The following is a 21,302-nucleotide window of genomic DNA, read 5'->3' as shown; positions in this document are numbered from 1 at the left end:
AGAAGTGCCCCCACGGAACAGGCCCGCCCGCAGATCGGTGGGCCCCGATTGCGGACCAGGCCACCGTGGAGGCCCCACTGGGGTCGGATCCCCCCGTGCGCCCTCAAGGACCTCACCAGCCAACTTACCTGCGAGGTCCCGCCGTATGGGACCATGTCCACGCCGGCGGGACTGGCCAGAAACGGACAGCCGCTCGGCCCATCGGGGCCCGGAGAATTGCCGGGGTGAGCCACTGCCAACGGCCCCCAACCGGCGTCCCGACCATGTCCGAAAACGGGTGCTGGAGAATATGGCAGCCGGTGTCGGGGCGGGATTCACGCTCCCCCCCGGGGATTCTCCGACCCGGCGGGGGATGGTGTCTGAGCTGCTCTCCCCGTCACTGCTCGGCTCATGGGGGGGGCTCCGGCATGTTGTGGGGGTATTGACACACGTGTCATGCGGAACACTGCAACTCAGCAGGGTCTCACTTCCTTGCCCATGGCCGAACTCCACCCGGCGACCTCCCTTTCCTCCGGGTTGCCGACCACATCCAGGACCCTCAGCTCTGCCATGGTATGGGGCCGCAGGTCGGGCGGTCCTGCCCCAGTCTTCCACCACTCCCGGCGTTTATGGACGCCTTGTCCTTTGGGGGGGGGGGGTTAAATGGAAAATGTACAGTGTTGGACAGTCCGATGCATGCAGCCCAGGGGGTGGCTAACTGGTGGCCTCAGTGACCAGGGCACCTGGCCATGGCGGCCGGTTTGGGTGCCGCGATGTGGTGCAAGGTGGGGTTAAGCTGTCCTCTGGGTGGGGGGTGGTATCAAGTTATGAGTGCGTGCCTACTCACCCTGGCCGCTCTGAGGAGGTCGTACAGTCTCTTCCGGCACTGCTGACCCGGCCAGACGGTGTTACTCACAGCGCTGACCACCGCTGCCACCTGCACCCAGGCATGGCAGACGGTGGTGGCGGCTGGTAGCCTCCTTTCTGGGCCAGTGTACAGGGTTATCTTACTCTCCCCCACGAGTGTCTCAAGCTCGGTATCTGTGAAATGTGGGGCCACTCATCTTGTTGCCATCTTGCTGGCTGGGGATGTGTGTGGGGAGTGCAGTGTGTCTATGCGGCTGCAGCTTGTCAGCCTCCTGAGTGTCAATCACAAAACCGGCAAATCTGGCACGGTTTCTCATTGGAATCGATTGTGTTCCACGGGGCGCCGGTGCTAGCCCCTTACTGGTTAAATTGGTCCAACTATGCGTCGATTTTGCTGTCGTGGAACTCCACGAATTCTGCACCAGCAACACTTAGGGCTGGATTCTCCGATTTTGCGCCAAAGTACCGACGCCGGCGTGGGAGCTTTGCCGTTTTACGACGCCAAAGTCCTGGCACCAGTGAGGGGCGAACTGCAGCACCGGGAAAAACCGCCAGCTCCGCTCCAAAAATGGCTGGAGAATGGCCGTATCCATGGCCGTGCATGCGCAGGGCGATGACCTGCAGCGGCCATGACGTACAACATGGCACGGCCGTGCGTGGACCTGACCTGCCAAATACTGCACCACAGGACAACCCCTGGCCACCCCACACCAGCCCCCTAGCCCTCGCGAAAGCGCCCGCCACCTCAGCTCCCGGCCGAATGTGGCAGTGCTGGATCCAGTCCGCGGCCGCCACGCCAGGTTTCCAACCACTCAGATCACACGCAGCCGTGCGGTCGAGAACTTGGCCCATCGGGGCCGGAGCATTGGGGCAGGGCCTTCCGGCCTTGACAGAAATCTTTGGATCCTCACTGTCTTCAGGTAATGTCCCGGCGGACTGGAGAATAGCCAATGTTATTCCTTTGTTTAAGAAGGGTAGCAAGGATAATCCAGGAAACTACAGGCTGGTGAGCCTTACGTCAGTGGTAGGGAAATTACTGGAGAGAATTCTTCGAGACAGGATCTACTCCCATTTAGAAGCAAATGGACTTATTAGCAAGAGGCAGCACAGTTTTGTGAAGGGGAGGTCGTGTCTCACTAACTTGATCGAGTTTTTCGAAGAGGTCACAAAGATGATTGATGCAGGTAGGGCAGTGGATGTTGTCTAAATGGACTTCAGTAAGGCCTTTGACTAGGTCCCTCATGGCAGACTGGTTCAAAAGGTGAAGTCACACGGGATCAGGGGTGAGCTGGCAAGGTGGATACAGAACTGGCTAGGTCATGGAAGGCAGAGAGTAGCAATGGAAGGTTGCTTTTCTGATTGGAGGGCTGTGACTAGTGGTGTTCCACAGGGATCAGTGCTGGGACCTTTGCTGCTCGTAGTATATATAAATGATTTGGAGGAAAATGTAACTGGTCTGATTAGTAAGTTTGCGGACGACACAAAGGTTGTGGAATTGCGGATAGCGATGAGGACTGTCAGAGGATACAGCAGGATTTAGATCGTTTGGAGACTTGGGCGGAGAGATGGCAGATGGAGTTTAATCTGGACAAATGTGCGGTAATGCACTTTGGAAGGACTAATGCAGGTAGGGAATATACAGTGAATGGTAGAACCCTCAAGAGTATTAACAGTCAGAGAGATCTAGGTGTACAGGTCCACAGGTCACTGAAAGGGAGAACACAGGTGGAGAAGGTGGTCAAGAAGGCAGATGGCATGTTTGCCTTCATTGGCCGGGGCATTGAGAAGAATTGGCAAGTCATGCTGCAGCTGTATAGAACCTTAGTTAGGCCACACTTGGAGTATAGTGTTCAATTGTGGTCGCCACACTACCAGAAGGATGTGGAGGCTTTAGAGAGGGTGCAGAAGAGATATACCAGGTTGTTGCTTGGTATGGAGGGCATTAGCTATGAGGAGCGATTGAATAAACTTGGTTTGTTCTCACTGGAATGACGGAGGTTGAGGGGCGACCTGATAGAGGTCTACAAAATTATGAGGGGCATAGACAGAGTGGATAGTCAGAGGCTTTTTCCCAGGGTAGAGGGGTCAATTACTAGGGGGCATAGGTTTAAGGTGCAAGGGGCAAGGTTTAGAGGAGATGTATGAGGCAAGTTTATTACACAGAGGGTAGTGGGTGCCTGGAACTCGCTGCCGGAGGAGGTGGTGGAAGCAGCGACGATAGTGACGTTTAAGGGGCATCTTGACAAATACATGAATAGGATGGGAATAGAGGGATACGAACCCAGGAAGTGCAGAAGATTTTAGTTTAGATGGGTAGCATGGTCGGCACAGGCTTGAAGGGCCGAAGGGCCTGTTTCTGTGCTGTACATTCCTTGTTCTTTGTTCTTTGTGACTTGCCATCGACATTTCGAAGGAGGCGGAGACTAGAAAACCGGCGTCAAATCGCACCGCCCCCGATTTGGGTACCGGAAGGATTCACCGCCCGATCGGCAATTACAATTACAATGGTCAGGCAACGGAGAATCCCGCCCATAGTCTCAGAAATGGAGAATCCCGGCCCCTAACTATCACAAAGCCCAGCCCACCAATCAGCCCTGTTCTCTTCAACTGACACACAATTGTTCCCATTGGATTTCGGCGGGAGCGGTGCGCAAGTGATTTCTGGGAGGTAAGTTTCTCCTTTAAAAACACTTATTTTCACAGGAGCAGGCCATTGGATTTCGGCGGGAGCGGTGCGCAAGTGATTTCTGGGAGGTAAGTTTCTCCTTCAAAAACACTTACTTTCACAGGAGCAGGCCATTGGATTTCGGCGGGAGCGGTGCGCAAGTGATTTCTGGGAGGTAAGTTTCTCCTTTAAAAACACTAAAGCACTTCTTTTCTGTTTTATTTTTTTCGACCCTCGGACTTCTGGAAAGTCCCCCCCCCCCCCACCAAACCAATAAATTCTGATGGAGAGGAAATCCGAGACACTACACATGTAGTGTCTCCCACCCACCCTCCTCCTCTAACCTACTAATAAGATCCATTGGTGTGAGGTAAGTGCCATATTATATTATTATTTTTTCTTTTTTTTTAAATTTACTGATTAGCCAGATCTTGGTTGGAAGTTAGAGGGATGGCAGGGAAGGGAGTGCAATGTTCCTCCTGCAGGATGTTTGAGGTGAGGGATGCCGTTAGTGTCCCTGCTGATTTTACCTGCAGGAAGTGCAGCCATCTCCAGCTCCTCCAAGACCGAGTTAGGGAACTGGAGCTGGAATTGGATGAACTTCGGATCATTCGGGAAGCAGAGGGGGTCATAGATAGCAGCTTCAGGGAATTAGTTACACCAAAGATTGGAGATAGATGGGTAACTGTAAGAGGGACTGGGAAGAAGCAGTCAGTGCAGGGATCCCCTGCGGTCGTTCCACTGAGTAACAAGTATACCGCTTTGGATACTTGTGGGGGGGACGACTTACCAGGGGTAAGCCATGGGGTACGGGCCTCTGGCACGGAGTCTGTCCCTGTTGCTCAGAAGGGAATGGGGGAGAGGGGCAGAGCATTAGTAATTGGGGACTCGATAGTCAGGGGCACAGACAGGAGATTTTGTGGGAGCGAGAGAGACTCACGTTTGGTATGTTGCCTCCCAGGTGCAACGTGATGTCTCGGATCATGTTTTCCGGGTCCTTAAGGAGGAGGGGGAGCAGCCCCAAATCGTGGTCCACATTGGCACTAACGGCATAGGTAGGAAAGGGGACAAGGATGTCAGGCAGGCTTTCAGGGAGCTAGGATGGAAGCTCAGAACGAGAACAAACAGAGTTGTTATCTCTGGGTTGTTGCCCGTGCCACGTGATAATGAGATGAGGAATAGGGAGAGAGAGCAATTAAACACGTGGCTACAGGGATGGTGCAGGCGGGAGGGATTCAGATTTCTGGATAACTGGGGCTCTTTCTGGGGAAGGTGGGACCTCTTCAGACAGGATGGTCTACATCTGAACCTGAGGGGCACAAATATCCTGGGGGGAGATTTGTTAGTGCTCTTTGGGGAGGTTTAAACTAATGCAGCAGGGGCATGGGAACCTGGATTGTAGTTTTAGGGTACGGGAGAATGAGAGTATAGAGGTCAGGAGCACAGGTTTGACTTCGCAGGAGGGGGCCAGTGTTCAGGTAGGTGGTTTGAAGTGTGTCTACTTCAATGCCAGGAGTATACGAAATAAGGTAGGGGAACTGGCAGCATGGGTTGGTACCTGGGACTTCGATGTTGTGGCCATTTCGGAGACATGGATAGAGCAGGGACAGGAATGGATGTTGCAGGTTCCGGGGTTTAGGTGTTTTAGTAAGCTCAGAGAAGGAGGCAAAAGAGGGGGAGGTGTGGCGCTGCTAGTCAAGAGCAGTATTACGGTGGCGGAGAGGATGCTAGATGGGGACTCTTCTTCCGAGGTAGTATGGGCTGAGGTTAGAAACAGGAAAGGAGAGGTCACCCTATTGGGAGTTTTCTATAGGCCTCCAAATAGTTCTAGGGATGTAGAGGAAAGGATGGCGAAGATGATTCTGGATAAGAGCGAAAGTAACAGGGTAGTTATTATGGGAGACTTTAACTTTCCAAATATTGACTGGAAAAGAGATAGTTCGAGTACATTACATGGGTCGTTTTTTGTACAATGTGTGCAGGAGGGTTTCCTGACACAATATGTTGACAGGCCAACAAGAGGCGAGGCCACTTTGGATTTGGTTTTGGGTAATGAACCAGGCCAGGTGTTGGATTTCGAGGTAGGAGAGCACTTTGGGGACAGTGACCACAATTCGGTGATGTTTACGTTAGTGATGGAAAGGGATAAGTATACACCGCAGGGCAAGAGTTATAGTTGGGGGAAGGGCAATTATGATGCCATTAGACATGACTTGGGGGGGATAGGTTGGAGAAGTAGGCTGCAAGTGTTGGGCACACTGGATAAGTGGAGCTTGTTCAAGGAACAGCTACTGCGTGTTCTTGATAAGTACGTACCGGTCAGGCAGGGAGGAAGGCGTTGAGCGAGGGAACCGTGGTTTACCAAAGAAGTGGAATCTCTTGTTAAGAGGAAGGAGGCCGCCTATGTGAAGATGAGGTGTGAAGTTTCAGTTGGGGCGATTGATAGTTACAAGGTAGCGAGGAAGGATCTAAAGAGAGAGCTAAGACGAGCAAGGAGGGGACATGAGAAGTATTTGGCAGGTAGGGTCAAGGAAAACCCAAAAGCTTTCTATAGGTATGTCAGGAATAAAAGAATGGCTAGGGTAAGAGTAGGGCCAGTCAAGGACGGGGATGGGAAGTTGTGTGTGGAGTCTGAAGAGATAGGCGAGATACTAAATGAATATTTTTCATCAGTATTCACTCAGGAAAAAGATAATGTTGTGGAGGAGAATGCTGAGACCCAGGCTATTAGAATAGATGGCATTGAGGTACGTAGGGAAGAGGTGTTGGCAATTCTGGACAGGCTGAAGATAGATAAGTCCCCGGGGCCTGATGAGTTCCGGAGTCATGAGGTCATGTTGCAGCTGTACAAAACTCTGGTACGGCCGCATTTGGAGTATTGCGTACAGTTCTGGTCACCGCAATATAGGAAGGACGTGGGAGCTTTGGAGCGGGTGCAGAGGAGATTTACCAGGATGTTGGCTGGTATGGAGGGAAAATCTTATGAGGAAAGGCTGATGGACTTGAGGTTGTTTTCGTTAGAGAGAAGAAGGTTAAGAGGAGACTTAATAAAGGCATACAAAATGATCAGGGGGTTAGATAGGGTGGACAGTGAGAGCCTTCTCCCGCGGATGGAAATGGCTGGCACGAGGGGACATAGCTTTAAACTGAGGGGTAATAGATATAGGACAGAGGTCAGAGGTAGGTTGTTTACGCAAAGAGTGGTGAGGCCGTGGAATGCCGTACCTGCAACAGCAGTGAACTCGCCAACATTGAGGGCATTTAAAGGTTTATTCGATAAGCATGTGGATGATAATGGCAGCTCTGTAACCTCCTCCAGCTCTGTAACCTCCTTCAGCTCTGTAACCTCCTCCAGATCTGTATCCTCCTCCAGCTTTGTAACCTCCTCCAGCTCTAGAACCTCCTCCAGTTCTGTAACCTCCTCCAGCTCTGTAACCTCCTCCAGCTCTGTAACCTCCTCCAGCTCTGTAACCTCCTCCAGCTCTGTAACCTCCTCCAGCTCTGGAACCTCCCCCAGCTCCGGAACCTCCTCCAGCTCTGGAACCTCCTCCAGCTCTGGAACCTCCTCCAGCTCTGTAACCTCCTCCAACTCTGTAACCTCCTCCAACTCTGTAACCTCCTCCAGCTCTGTAACCTCCTGCAACTCTGTAACCTCCTCCAGCTCTGTAACTTCCTCCAGCTCTGTAACTTCCTCCAGCTCTGTAAACTCCTCCAATTCTATAATCGTTCTTGCTCTGTAACCTCCTCCAGCTTTATAACCTTCTCCAGCTCTATAACGTCCACCAGCTCTGTAAGCTCCTCCAGCTCTATAATCGTTCCAGCTCTGTAACCTCCTCCAGCTCTGTAACCTCCTCCAGCTCTGTAACCTACTCCAGCTCTAACACCTCCTCCGGCTCTGTAACCTCTGTCCAGCTCTGTAACATCCTCTAGCTCTGTAACCTACTCCAGCTCTATAACCTTAACCAGCTCTATAACATCGTCCCGCTCTATAACCTCCTCCAGCTCTATAACCTCCTCCAGATCAACAATCCCCTCCAGCTCTCTACCCCCTCCAGCTCTGTAACCTCCTCCAGCTCGGTAACCTCCTCCAGCTCTGTAACCTCCTCCAGCTCGGTAACCTCCTCCAGCTCTGTAACCTCCACCAGCTCTGTAACCTCCTCCAACTCTGTAACTTCCTCCAGCTCTGTAACCTCCTCCAACTCTGTAACCTCCTCCAGCTCTGTAACCTCCTCCAGCTCTGTAACCTCCTCCAGCTCTGTAACTTCCTCCAGTTCTGTAAAATCCTCCAATTCTATAATCGTTCTTGCTCTATAATCTCCTCCAGCTTTATAACCTTCTCCACGTCTATAACGTCCACCCGCTCTGTAACCTCCTCCAGCTCTATAATCGTTCCAGCTCTGTAACCTCCTCCAGCTCTGTAACCTCCTAGAGCTCAGTAACGTCCTACAGCTCTGTAACCTCCTACAGCTCTGTAACCTCCTACAGCTCTGTAACCTCCTACAGCTCTGTAACCTCCTCCAACTCTGTAACCTCCTACAGCCCTGTAACTTCCTCCAGTTCTGTAAAATCCTCCAATTCTATAATCGTTCTTGCTCAATAATCTCCTCCAGCTTTATAACCTTCTCCACCTCTATAACGTCCACCCGCTCTGTAACCTCGTCCAGCTCTATAATCGTTCCAGCTCTGTAACCTCCTCCAGCTCTGTAACTTCCTCCAGCTCTGTAACCTCCTCCAGCTCTGTAACCTCCTCCAGCTCTGTAACCTCCTCCAGCTCTGTAACCTCCTCCAGCTCTGTAACCTCCTCCAGCTCTGTAACCTCCTCCAGCTCTGTAACCTCCTCCAGTTCTATAACTTCCTCCAGCTCTATAACTTCCTCCAGCTCTATAATCTCCTCCAGCTCTATAATCTCCTCCAGCTCTGTAACCTCCTCCAGCTCTGTAACCTCCTCCAACTCTATAACCTCCTCCAGCTCTGAAACCTCCTCCAGCTCTATAACCTCCTACAGCATGTAATCTCCTCCAGCTCTAGAACCTCCTCCAGCTCTATAACCTCCTCAAGCTCTATAACCTCCTCCAGCTCTATAACCTCCTCCAGCTCTATAACCTCCTCCAGCTCTGAAACCTCCTCCAGCTCTATAACCTCCTACAGCATGTAATCTCTTCCAGCTCTAGAACCTCCTCCAGCTCTATAACCTCCTCCAGCTCTATAACCTCCTCCAGCTCTATAACCTCCTCCAGCTCTATAATCTCCTCCAGCTCTATAACCTCCTCCTGCTCTATAACCTCCTCCAGCTCTATAACCTCCTCCAGCTCTATAACCAGCTCCAGCTTGATCAACTCCTCCAGCTCTATAACCTCCTCCAGATCAACAATCTCCTCCAGCTCTGTAACCTCCTCCAGCTCTGTAACCTCCTCCAGCTCTATAACCTCCTCCAGCTCTGTTACATCCTCCAGCTCTATAACCTCCTCCACCTGTTTCATCCTCCTGCATTGTAACCTCCTCCAGCTCTGTTACATCCTCCAGCTCTGAAACCTCCTCCAGCTCCATAACCTCCTCCAGCACTGTAACCTCCTCCAGCTCAAAACCTCCTCCAGCTCAAAACCTCCTCCAGCTCAAAACCTCCTCCAGCTCTGTACCTCCTCCAGCTCTGTACCTCCTCCAGCTCTGTACCTCCTCCAGCTCTGTACCTCCTCCAGGTCTGTACCTCCTCCAGCTCTGTACCTTCCTCCAGCTCCATAACCTGTTCCAGCCCTATAACCTCCACCAGCTCTGTAACCTCCTCCAGTTTTGAAGCCTCCTCCAGCTCTGTAAACTCCTCCAACTCTATAATCTCCTCCAGCTCTATTACCTCCTCCAGCTCTATGACCTCCACCAGCTCTGTTACAACCTCCAGCTCTGTAACCTCCTCCAGCTCGATAATCTCCGCCAGCTCAAAAACCCCTCCAGCTCTGTAACATCCTACATCTCTGTAACCTCCGCCAGCTCTGTAACCTTCTCCAGCTCTGTAACCTCCTCCAGCTCTGTAACCTCCTCCAGCTCTGTAACCTCCTCCAGCTCTGTAACTTCCTCCAGCTCTGTAACCTCCTCCAACTCTGTAACCTCCTCCAACTCTGTAACCTCCTCCAACTCTGTAACCTCCTCCAACTCTGTAACCTCCTCCAGCTCTGTAAAATCCTCCAATTCTATAATCGTTCTTGCTCTATAATCTCCTCCAGCTTTATAACCTTCACCACGTCTATAATGTCCACCCGCTCTGTAACCTCCTCCAGCTCTATAATCGTTCCAGCTCTGTAACCTCCTCCAGCTCTGTAACCTCCTCCAGCTCTGTAACCTCCTACAGCTCTGTAACCTCCTCCAACTCTGTAACCTCCTCCAACTCTGTAACCTCCTACAGCTCTGTAAAATCCTCCAATTCTATAATCGTTCTTGCTCTATTATCTCCTCCAGCTTTATAACCTTCTCCACCTCTATAATCGTTCCAGCGCTGTAACCTCCTCCAGCGCTGTAACCTCCTCCAGCGCTGTAACCTCCTCCAGCTCTGTAACCTCCTCCAGCTCTGTAACCCCCTCCAGCTCTGTAACCCCCTCCAGCTCTGTAACCCCCTCCAGCTCTGTAACCCCTCCAGCTCTGTAACCCCCTCCAGCTCTGTAACCCCCTCTAGCTCTGTAACCCCCTCCAGCTCTGTAACCCCCTCCAGCTCTGTAACCCCCTCCAGCTCTGTAACCTCCTCCAGCTCTGTAACCTCCTCCAGCTCTGTAACCTCCTCCAGCTCTGTAACCTCCTCCAGCTCTGTAACCTCCTCCAGCTCTGGAACCTCCTCCAGCTCTGTAACCTCCTCCAGCTCTGGAACCTCCTCCAGATCTGTAACCTCCTCCAGCTCTGTAACCTCCTCCAACTCTGTAACCTCCTCCAACTCTGTAACCTCCTCCAACTCTGTAACGTCCTCCAACTCTGTAACGTCCTCCAACTCTGTAACCTCCTCCAACTCTGTAACCTCCTCCAACTCTGTAACCTCCTCCAGCTCTGTAACCTCCTCCAGCTCTGTAACATCCTCCAGCTCTGTAACCTCCTGCAACTCTGTAACCTCCTCCAGCTCTGTAACTTCCTCCAGCTCTGTAAACTCCTCCAATTCTATAATCGTTCTTGCTCTGTAACCTCCTCCAGCTTTATAACCTTCTCCAGCTCTATAACGTCCACCAGCTCTGTAACCTCCTCCAGCTCTATAATCGTTCCAGCTCTGTAACCTCCTCCAGCTCTGTAACCTCCTCCAGCTCTGTAACCTACTCCAGCTCTATCACCTCCTCCGGCTCTGTAACCTCTGTCCAGCTCTGTAACATCCTCTAGCTCTGTAACCTACTCCAGCTCTATAACCTTAACCAGCTCTATAAAATCGTCGCGCTCTGTAACCTCCTCCAGCTCTATAACCTCCTCCAGATCAACAATCCCCTCCAGCTCTCTACCCCCTCCAGCTCGGTAACCTCCTCCAGCTCGGTAACCTCCTCCAGCTCTGTAACCTCCTCCAGCTCTGTAACCTCCTCCAACTCTGTAACCTCCTCCAGCTCTGTAACCTCCTACAACTCTGTAACCTGCTCCAGCTCTGTAAGTTCCTCCAGTTCTGTAAAATCCTCCAATTCTATAATCGTTCTTGCTCTATAATCTCCTCCAGCTTTATAACCTTCTCCACGTCTATAACGTCCACCCGCTCTGTAACCTCCTCCAGCTCTATAATCGTTCCAGCTCTGTAACCTCCTCCAGCTCTGTAACCTCCTACAGCTCAGTAACGTCCTACAGCTCTGTAACCTCCTACAGCTCTGTAACCTCCTACAGCTCTGTAACCTCCTACAGCTCTGTAACCTCCTACAGCTCTGTAACCTCCTCCAACTCTGTAACCTCCTACAGCCCTGTAACTTCCTCCAGTCCTGTAAAATCCTCCAATTCTATAATCGTTCTTGCTCAATAATCTCCTCCAGCTTTATAACCTTCTCCACCTCTATAATGTCCACCCGCTCTGTAACCTCCTCCAGCTCTATAATCGTTCCAGCTCTGTAACCTCCTCCAGCTCTGTAACCTCCTACAGCTCAGTAACGTCCTACAGCTCTGTAACCTCCTACAGCTCTGTAACCTCTGACAGCTCAGTAATCTCCTACAGCTCTGTAACCTCCTACAGTCCTGAAACCTCCTCCAGCTCTAGAACCTCCTCCAGCTCTGTAACCTCCTCCAGCTCTGTAACCTCCACCAGCTCTGTAACCTCCTCCAGCTCTGTAACCTCCTCCAGCTCTGTAACTTCCTCCAGCTCTGTAACCTCCTCCAGCTCTGTAACCTCCTCCAGCTCTGTAACCTCCTCCAGCTCTGTAACCTCCTCCAGCTCTGTAACCTCCTCCAGCTCTGTAACCTCCTCCAGCTCTGTAACCTCCTCCAGCTCTGTAACCTCCTCCAGCTCTGTAACCTCTTCCAGCTCTGTAACCTCCTCCAGCTCTATAACCACCTCCAGCTCTGTTACATCCTCCAGCTCCATAACCTCCTCCACCTGTTTCATCCTCCTGCACTGTAACCTCCTCCAGCTCTGTTACATCCTCCAGCTCTGAAACCTCCTCCAGCTCCATAACCTCCTCCAGCACTGTAACCTCCTCCAGCTCTGTTACCTCCTCCAGCTCAAAACCTCCTCCAGCTCTGTACCTCCTCCAGGTCTGTACCTCCTCCAGATCTGTACCTTCCTCCAGCTCTATAACCTGTTCCAGCCCTACAACCTCCACCAGCTCTGTAACCTCCTCCAGTTTTGTAGCCTCCTCCAGCTCTGTAAACTCCTCCAACTCTATAATCTCCTCCAGCTCTATTACCTCCTCCAGCTCTATGACCTCCACCTGCTCTGTTACAACCTCCAGCTCTGTAACCTCCTCCAGCTCGATAATCTCCGCCAGCTCAAAACCCCCTCCAGCTCTGTAACCTCCTACATCTCTGTAACCTCCGCCAGCTCTGTAACCTTCTCCAACTCTGTAACTTCCTCCAGCTCTGTAACCTCCTCCAGCTCTGTAACCTCCTCCAGCTCTGTAACTTCCTCCAGCTCTGTAACTTCCTCCAGCTCTGTAACCTCCTCCAACTCTGTAACCTCCTCCAACTCTGTAACCTCCTCCAACTCTGTAACCTCCTCCAGCTCTGTAAAATCCTCCAATTCTATAATCGTTCTTGCTCTATAATCTCCTCCAGCTTTATAACCTTCACCACGTCTATAACGTCCACCCGCTCTGTAACCTCCTCCAGCTCTATAATCGTTCCAGCTCTGTAACCTCCTCCAGCTCTGTAACCTCCTCCAGCTCTGTAACCTCCTCCAGCTCTGTAACCTCCTCCAGCTCTGTAACCTCCTCCAGCTCTGTAAAATCCTCCAATTCTATAATCGTTCTTGCTCTATAATCTCCTTCAGCTTTATAACCTTCTCCACCTCTATAATCGTTCCAGCGCTGTAACCTTCTCCAGCGCTGTAACCTCCTCCAGCGCTGTAACCTCCTCCAGCGCTGTAACCTCCTCCAGCGCTGTAACCTCCTCCAGCGCTGTAACCTCCTCCAGCGCTGTAACCCCCTCCAGCGCTGTAACCCCCTCCAGCGCTGTAACCCCCTCCAGCGCTGTAACCCCCTCCAGCGCTGTAACCCCCTCCAGCTCTGTAACCCCCTCCAGCTCTGTAACCCCCTCCAGCTCTGTAACCTCCTCCAGCTCTGTAACCTCCTCCAGCTCTGTAACCTCCTCCAGCTCTGTAACCTCCTCCAGCTCTGTAACCTCCTCCAGCTCTGTAACCTCCTCCAGCTCTGGAACCTCCTCCAGCTCTGTAACCTCCTCCAGCTCTGGAACCTCCTCCAGATCTGTAACCTCCTCCAGCTCTGTAACCTCCTCCAACTCTGTAACCTCCTCCAACTCTGTAACCTCCTCCAACTCTGTAACGTCCTCCAACTCTGTAACGTCCTCCAACTCTGTAACCTCCTCCAACTCTGTAACGTCCTCCAGCTCTGTAACCTCCTCCAGCTCTGTAACATCCTCCAGCTCTGTAACCTCCTGCAACTCTGTAACCTCCTCCAGCTCTGTAACTTCCTCCAGCTCTGTAAACTCCTCCAATTCTATAATCGTTCTTGCTCTGTAACCTCCTCCAGCTTTATAACCTTCTCCAGCTCTATAACGTCCACCAGCTCTGTAACCTCCTCCAGCTCTATAATCGTTCCAGCTCTGTAACCTCCTCCAGCTCTGTAACCTCCTCCAGCTCTGTAACCTACTCCAGCTCTATCACCTCCTCCGGCTCTGTAACCTCTGTCCAGCTCTGTAACATCCTCTAGCTCTGTAACCTACTCCAGCTCTATAACCTTAACCAGCTCTATAAAATCGTCGCGCTCTGTAACCTCCTCCAGCTCTATAACCTCCTCCAGATCAACAATCCCCTCCAGCTCTCTACCCCCTCCAGCTCGGTAACCTCCTCCAGCTCGGTAACCTCCTCCAGCTCTGTAACCTCCTCCAGCTCTGTAACCTCCTCCAACTCTGTAACCTCCTCCAGCTCTGTAACCTCCTACAACTCTGTAACCTGCTCCAGCTCTGTAAGTTCCTCCAGTTCTGTAAAATCCTCCAATTCTATAATCGTTCTTGCTCTATAATCTCCTCCAGCTTTATAACCTTCTCCACGTCTATAACGTCCACCCGCTCTGTAACCTCCTCCAGCTCTATAATCGTTCCAGCTCTGTAACCTCCTCCAGCTCTGTAACCTCCTACAGCTCAGTAACGTCCTACAGCTCTGTAACCTCCTACAGCTCTGTAACCTCCTACAGCTCTGTAACCTCCTACAGCTCTGTAACCTCCTACAGCTCTGTAACCTCCTCCAACTCTGTAACCTCCTACAGCCCTGTAACTTCCTCCAGTCCTGTAAAATCCTCCAATTCTATAATCGTTCTTGCTCAATAATCTCCTCCAGCTTTATAACCTTCTCCACCTCTATAATGTCCACCCGCTCTGTAACCTCCTCCAGCTCTATAATCGTTCCAGCTCTGTAACCTCCTCCAGCTCTGTAACCTCCTACAGCTCAGTAACGTCCTACAGCTCTGTAACCTCCTACAGCTCTGTAACCTCTGACAGCTCAGTAATCTCCTACAGCTCTGTAACCTCCTACAGTCCTGAAACCTCCTCCAGCTCTAGAACCTCCTCCAGCTCTGTAACCTCCTCCAGCTCTGTAACCTCCACCAGCTCTGTAACCTCCTCCAGCTCTGTAACCTCCTCCAGCTCTGTAACTTCCTCCAGCTCTGTAACCTCCTCCAGCTCTGTAACCTCCTCCAGCTCTGTAACCTCCTCCAGCTCTGTAACCTCCTCCAGCTCTGTAACCTCCTCCAGCTCTGTAACCTCCTCCAGCTCTGTAACCTCCTCCAGCTCTGTAACCTCCTCCAGCTCTGTAACCTCTTCCAGCTCTGTAACCTCCTCCAGCTCTATAACCACCTCCAGCTCTGTTACATCCTCCAGCTCCATAACCTCCTCCACCTGTTTCATCCTCCTGCACTGTAACCTCCTCCAGCTCTGTTACATCCTCCAGCTCTGAAACCTCCTCCAGCTCCATAACCTCCTCCAGCACTGTAACCTCCTCCAGCTCTGTTACCTCCTCCAGCTCAAAACCTCCTCCAGCTCTGTACCTCCTCCAGGTCTGTACCTCCTCCAGATCTGTACCTTCCTCCAGCTCTATAACCTGTTCCAGCCCTACAACCTCCACCAGCTCTGTAACCTCCTCCAGTTTTGTAGCCTCCTCCAGCTCTGTAAACTCCTCCAACTCTATAATCTCCTCCAGCTCTATTACCTCCTCCAGCTCTATGACCTCCACCTGCTCTGTTACAACCTCCAGCTCTGTAACCTCCTCCAGCTCGATAATCTCCGCCAGCTCAAAACCCCCTCCAGCTCTGTAACCTCCTACATCTCTGTAACCTCCGCCAGCTCTGTAACCTTCTCCAACTCTGTAACTTCCTCCAGCTCTGTAACCTCCTCCAGCTCTGTAACCTCCTCCAGCTCTGTAACTTCCTCCAGCTCTGTAACTTCCTCCAGCTCTGTAACCTCCTCCAACTCTGTAACCTCCTCCAACTCTGTAACCTCCTCCAACTCTGTAACCTCCTCCAGCTCTGTAAAATCCTCCAATTCTATAATCGTTCTTGCTCTATAATCTCCTCCAGCTTTATAACCTTCACCACGTCTATAACGTCCACCCGCTCTGTAACCTCCTCCAGCTCTATAATCGTTCCAGCTCTGTAACCTCCTCCAGCTCTGTAACCTCCTCCAGCTCTGTAACCTTCTCCAACTCTGTAACTTCCTCCAGCTCTGTAACCTCCTCCAGCTCTGTAACCTCCTCCAGCTCTGTAACTTCCTCCAGCTCTGTAACTTCCTCCAGCTCTGTAACCTCCTCCAACTCTGGAACCTCCTCCAACTCTGTAACCTCCTCCAACTCTGTAACCTCCTCCAGCTCTGTAAAATCCTCCAATTCTATAATCGTTCTTGCTCTATAATCTCCTCCAGCTTTATAACCTTCACCACGTCTATAACGTCCACCCGCTCTGTAACCTCCTCCAGCTCTATAATCGTTCCAGCTCTGTAACCTCCTCCAGCTCTGTAACCTCCTCCAGCTCTGTAACCTCCTCCAGCTCTGTAACCTCCTCCAGCTCTGTAACCTCCTCCAGCTCTGTAAAATCCTCCAATTCTATAATCGTTCTTGCTCTATAATCTCCTTCAGCTTTATAACCTTCTCCACCTCTATAATCGTTCCAGCGCTGTAACCTTCTCCAGCGCTGTAACCTCCTCCAGCGCTGTAACCTCCTCCAGCGCTGTAACCTCCTCCAGCGCTGTAACCTCCTCCAGCGCTGTAACCTCCTCCAGCGCTGTAACCCCCTCCAGCGCTGTAACCCCCTCCAGCGCTGTAACCCCCTCCAGCGCTGTAACCCCCTCCAGCGCTGTAACCCCCTCCAGCTCTGTAACCCCCTCCAGCTCTGTAACCCCCTCCAGCTCTGTAACCTCCACCAGCTCTGTAACCTCCTCCAGCTCTGTAACCTCCTCCAGCTCTGTAACCTCCTCCAGCTCTGTAACCTCCTCCAGCTCTGTAACCTCCTCCAGCTCTGGAACCTCCTCCAGCTCTGTAACCTCCTCCAGCTCTGGAACCTCCTCCAGATCTGTAACCTCCTCCAGCTCTGTAACCTCCTCCAACTCTGTAACCTCCTCCAACTCTGTAACCTCCTCCAACTCTGTAACGTCCTCCAACTCTGTAACGTCCTCCAACTCTGTAACCTCCTCCAACTCTGTAACGTCCTCCAGCTCTGTAACCTCCTCCAGCTCTGTAACATCCTCCAGCTCTGTAACCTCCTGCAACTCTGTAACCTCCTCCAGCTCTGTAACTTCCTCCAGCTCTGTAAACTCCTCCAATTCTATAATCGTTCTTGCTCTGTAACCTCCTCCAGCTTTATAACCTTCTCCAGCTCTATAACGTCCACCAGCTCTGTAACCTCCTCCAGCTCTATAATCGTTCCAGCTCTGTAACCTCCTCCAGCTCTGTAACCTCCTCCAGCTCTGTAACCTACTCCAGCTCTATCACCTCCTCCGGCTCTGTAACCTCTGTCCAGCTCTGTAACATCCTCTAGCTCTGTAACCTACTCCAGCTCTATAACCTTAACCAGCTCTATAAAATCGTCGCGCTCTGTAACCTCCTCCAGCTCTATAACCTCCTCCAGATCAACAATCCCCTCCAGCTCTCTACCCCCTCCAGCTCGGTAACCTCCTCCAGCTCGGTAACCTCCTCCAGCTCTGTAACCTCCTCCAGCTCTGTAACCTCCTCCAACTCTGTAACCTCCTCCAGCTCTGTAACCTCCTACAACTCTGTAACCTGCTCCAGCTCTGTAAGTTCCTCCAGTTCTGTAAAATCCTCCAATTCTATAATCGTTCTTGCTCTATAATCTCCTCCAGCTTTATAACCTTCTCCACGTCTATAACGTCCACCCGCTCTGTAACCTCCTCCAGCTCTATAATCGTTCCAGCTCTGTAACCTCCTCCAGCTCTGTAACCTCCTACAGCTCAGTAACGTCCTACAGCTCTGTAACCTCCTACAGCTCTGTAACCTCCTACAGCTCTGTAACCTCCTACAGCTCTGTAACCTCCTACAGCTCTGTAACCTCCTCCAACTCTGTAACCTCCTACAGCCCTGTAACTTCCTCCAGTCCTGTAAAATCCTCCAATTCTATAATCGTTCTTGCTCAATAATCTCCTCCAGCTTTATAACCTTCTCCACCTCTATAATGTCCACCCGCTCTGTAACCTCCTCCAGCTCTATAATCGTTCCAGCTCTGTAACCTCCTCCAGCTCTGTAACCTCCTACAGCTCAGTAACGTCCTACAGCTCTGTAACCTCCTACAGCTCTGTAACCTCTGACAGCTCAGTAATCTCCTACAGCTCTGTAACCTCCTACAGTCCTGAAACCTCCTCCAGCTCTAGAACCTCCTCCAGCTCTGTAACCTCCTCCAGCTCTGTAACCTCCACCAGCTCTGTAACCTCCTCCAGCTCTGTAACCTCCTCCAGCTCTGTAACTTCCTCCAGCTCTGTAACCTCCTCCAGCTCTGTAACCTCCTCCAGCTCTGTAACCTCCTCCAGCTCTGTAACCTCCTCCAGCTCTGTAACCTCCTCCAGCTCTGTAACCTCCTCCAGCTCTGTAACCTCCTCCAGCTCTGTAACCTCCTCCAGCTCTGTAACCTCTTCCAGCTCTGTAACCTCCTCCAGCTCTATAACCACCTCCAGCTCTGTTACATCCTCCAGCTCCATAACCTCCTCCACCTGTTTCATCCTCCTGCACTGTAACCTCCTCCAGCTCTGTTACATCCTCCAGCTCTGAAACCTCCTCCAGCTCCATAACCTCCTCCAGCACTGTAACCTCCTCCAGCTCTGTTACCTCCTCCAGCTCAAAACCTCCTCCAGCTCTGTACCTCCTCCAGGTCTGTACCTCCTCCAGATCTGTACCTTCCTCCAGCTCTATAACCTGTTCCAGCCCTACAACCTCCACCAGCTCTGTAACCTCCTCCAGTTTTGTAGCCTCCTCCAGCTCTGTAAACTCCTCCAACTCTATAATCTCCTCCAGCTCTATTACCTCCTCCAGCTCTATGACCTCCACCTGCTCTGTTACAACCTCCAGCTCTGTAACCTCCTCCAGCTCGATAATCTCCGCCAGCTCAAAACCCCCTCCAGCTCTGTAACCTCCTACATCTCTGTAACCTCCGCCAGCTCTGTAACCTTCTCCAACTCTGTAACTTCCTCCAGCTCTGTAACCTCCTCCAGCTCTGTAACCTCCTCCAGCTCTGTAACTTCCTCCAGCTCTGTAACTTCCTCCAGCTCTGTAACCTCCTCCAACTCTGTAACCTCCTCCAACTCTGTAACCTCCTCCAACTCTGTAACCTCCTCCAGCTCTGTAAAATCCTCCAATTCTATAATCGTTCTTGCTCTATAATCTCCTCCAGCTTTATAACCTTCACCACGTCTATAACGTCCACCCGCTCTGTAACCTCCTCCAGCTCTATAATCGTTCCAGCTCTGTAACCTCCTCCAGCTCTGTAACCTCCTCCAGCTCTGTAACCTCCTCCAGCTCTGTAACCTCCTCCAGCTCTGTAACCTCCTCCAGCTCTGTAAAATCCTCCAATTCTATAATCGTTCTTGCTCTATAATCTCCTTCAGCTTTATAACCTTCTCCACCTCTATAATCGTTCCAGCGCTGTAACCTTCTCCAGCGCTGTAACCTCCTCCAGCGCTGTAACCTCCTCCAGCGCTGTAACCTCCTCCAGCGCTGTAACCTCCTCCAGCGCTGTAACCTCCTCCAGCGCTGTAACCCCCTCCAGCGCTGTAACCCCCTCCAGCGCTGTAACCCCCTCCAGCGCTGTAACCCCCTCCAGCGCTGTAACCCCCTCCAGCGCTGTAACCCCCTCCAGCTCTGTAACCCCCTCCAGCTCTGTAACCCCCTCCAGCTCTGTAACCTCCTCCAGCTCTGTAACCTCCTCCAGCTCTGTAACCTCCTCCAGTTCTGTAACCTCCTCCAGCTCTGTAACCTCCTCCAGCTCTGTAACCTCCTCCAGCTCTGGAACCTCCTCCAGCTCTGTAACCTCCTCCAGCTCTGGAACCTCCTCCAGATCTGTAACCTCCTCCAGCTCTGTAACCTCCTCCAACTCTGTAACCTCCTCCAACTCTGTAACCTCCTCCAACTCTGTAACGTCCTCCAACTCTGTAACGTCCTCCAACTCTGTAACCTCCTCCAACTCTGTAACCTCCTCCAGCTCTGTAACCTCCTCCAGCTCTGTAACATCCTCCAGCTCTGTAACCTCCTGCAACTCTGTAACCTCCTCCAGCTCTGTAACTTCCTCCAGCTCTGTAAACTCCTCCAATTCTATAATCGTTCTTGCTCTGTAACCTCCTCCAGCTTTATAACCTTCTCCAGCTCTATAACGTCCACCAGCTCTGTAACCTCCTCCAGCTCTATAATCGTTCCAGCTCTGTAACCTCCTCCAGCTCTGTAACCTCCTCCAGCTCTGTAACCTACTCCAGCTCTATCACCTCCTCCGGCTCTGTAACCTCTGTCCAGCTCTGTAACATCCTCTAGCTCTGTAACCTACTCCAGCTCTATAACCTTAACCCGCTCTATAAAATCGTCGCGCTCTGTAACCTCCTCCAGCTCTATAACCTCCTCCAGATCAACAATCCCCTCCAGCTCTCTACCCCCTCCAGCTCGGTAACCTCCTCCAGCTCGGTAACCTCCTCCAGCTCTGTAACCTCCTCCAGCTCTGTAACCTCCTCCAACTCTGTAACCTCCTCCAGCTCTGTAACCTCCTACAACTCTGTAACCTGCTCCAGCTCTGTAAGTTCCTCCAGTTCTGTAAAATCCTCCAATTCTATAATCGTTCTTGCTCTATAATCTCCTCCAGCTTTATAACCTTCTCCACGTCTATAACGTCCACCCGCTCTGTAACCTCCTCCAGCTCTATAATCGTTCCAGCTCTGTAACCTCCTCCAGCTCTGTAACCTCCTACAGCTCAGTAACGTCCTACAGCTCTGTAACCTCCTACAGCTCTGTAACCTCCTACAGCTCTGTAACCTCCTACAGCTCTGTAACCTCCTACAGCTCTGTAACCTCCTCCAACTCTGTAACCTCCTACAGCCCTGTAACTTCCTCCAGTTCTGTAAAATCCTCCAATTCTATAATCGTTCTTGCTCAATAATCTCCTCCAGCTTTATAACCTTCTCCACCTCTATAATGTCCACCCGCTCTGTAACCTCCTCCAGCTCTATAATCGTTCCAGCTCTGTAACCTCCTCCAGCTCTGTAACCTCCTACAGCTCAGTAACGTCCTACAGCTCTGTAACCTCCTACAGCTCTGTAACCTCTGACAGCTCAGTAATCTCCTACAGCTCTGTAACCTCCTACAGTCCTGAAACCTCCTCCAGCTCTAGAACCTCCTCCAGCTCTGTAACCTCCTCCAGCTCTGTAACCTCCACCAGCTCTGTAACCTCCTCCAGCTCTGTAACCTCCTCCAGCTCTGTAACTTCCTCCAGCTCTGTAACCTCCTCCAGCTCTGTAACCTCCTCCAGCTCTGTAACCTCCTCCAGCTCTGTAACCTCCTCCAGCTCTGTAACCTCCTCCAGCTCTGTAACCTCCTCCAGCTCTGTAACCTCCTCCAGCTCTGTAACCTCCTCCAGCTCTGTAACCTCTTCCAGCTCTGTAACCTCCTCCAGCTCTATAACCACCTCCAGCTCTGTTACATCCTCCAGCTCCATAA

This window comes from Scyliorhinus torazame, chromosome 16 (assembly GCF_047496885.1).
Source record: "Scyliorhinus torazame isolate Kashiwa2021f chromosome 16, sScyTor2.1, whole genome shotgun sequence".
In the NCBI taxonomy this organism is placed as follows: domain Eukaryota; kingdom Metazoa; phylum Chordata; class Chondrichthyes; order Carcharhiniformes; family Scyliorhinidae; genus Scyliorhinus; species Scyliorhinus torazame.
Note: the sequence above shows the minus strand (reverse complement) of the source record.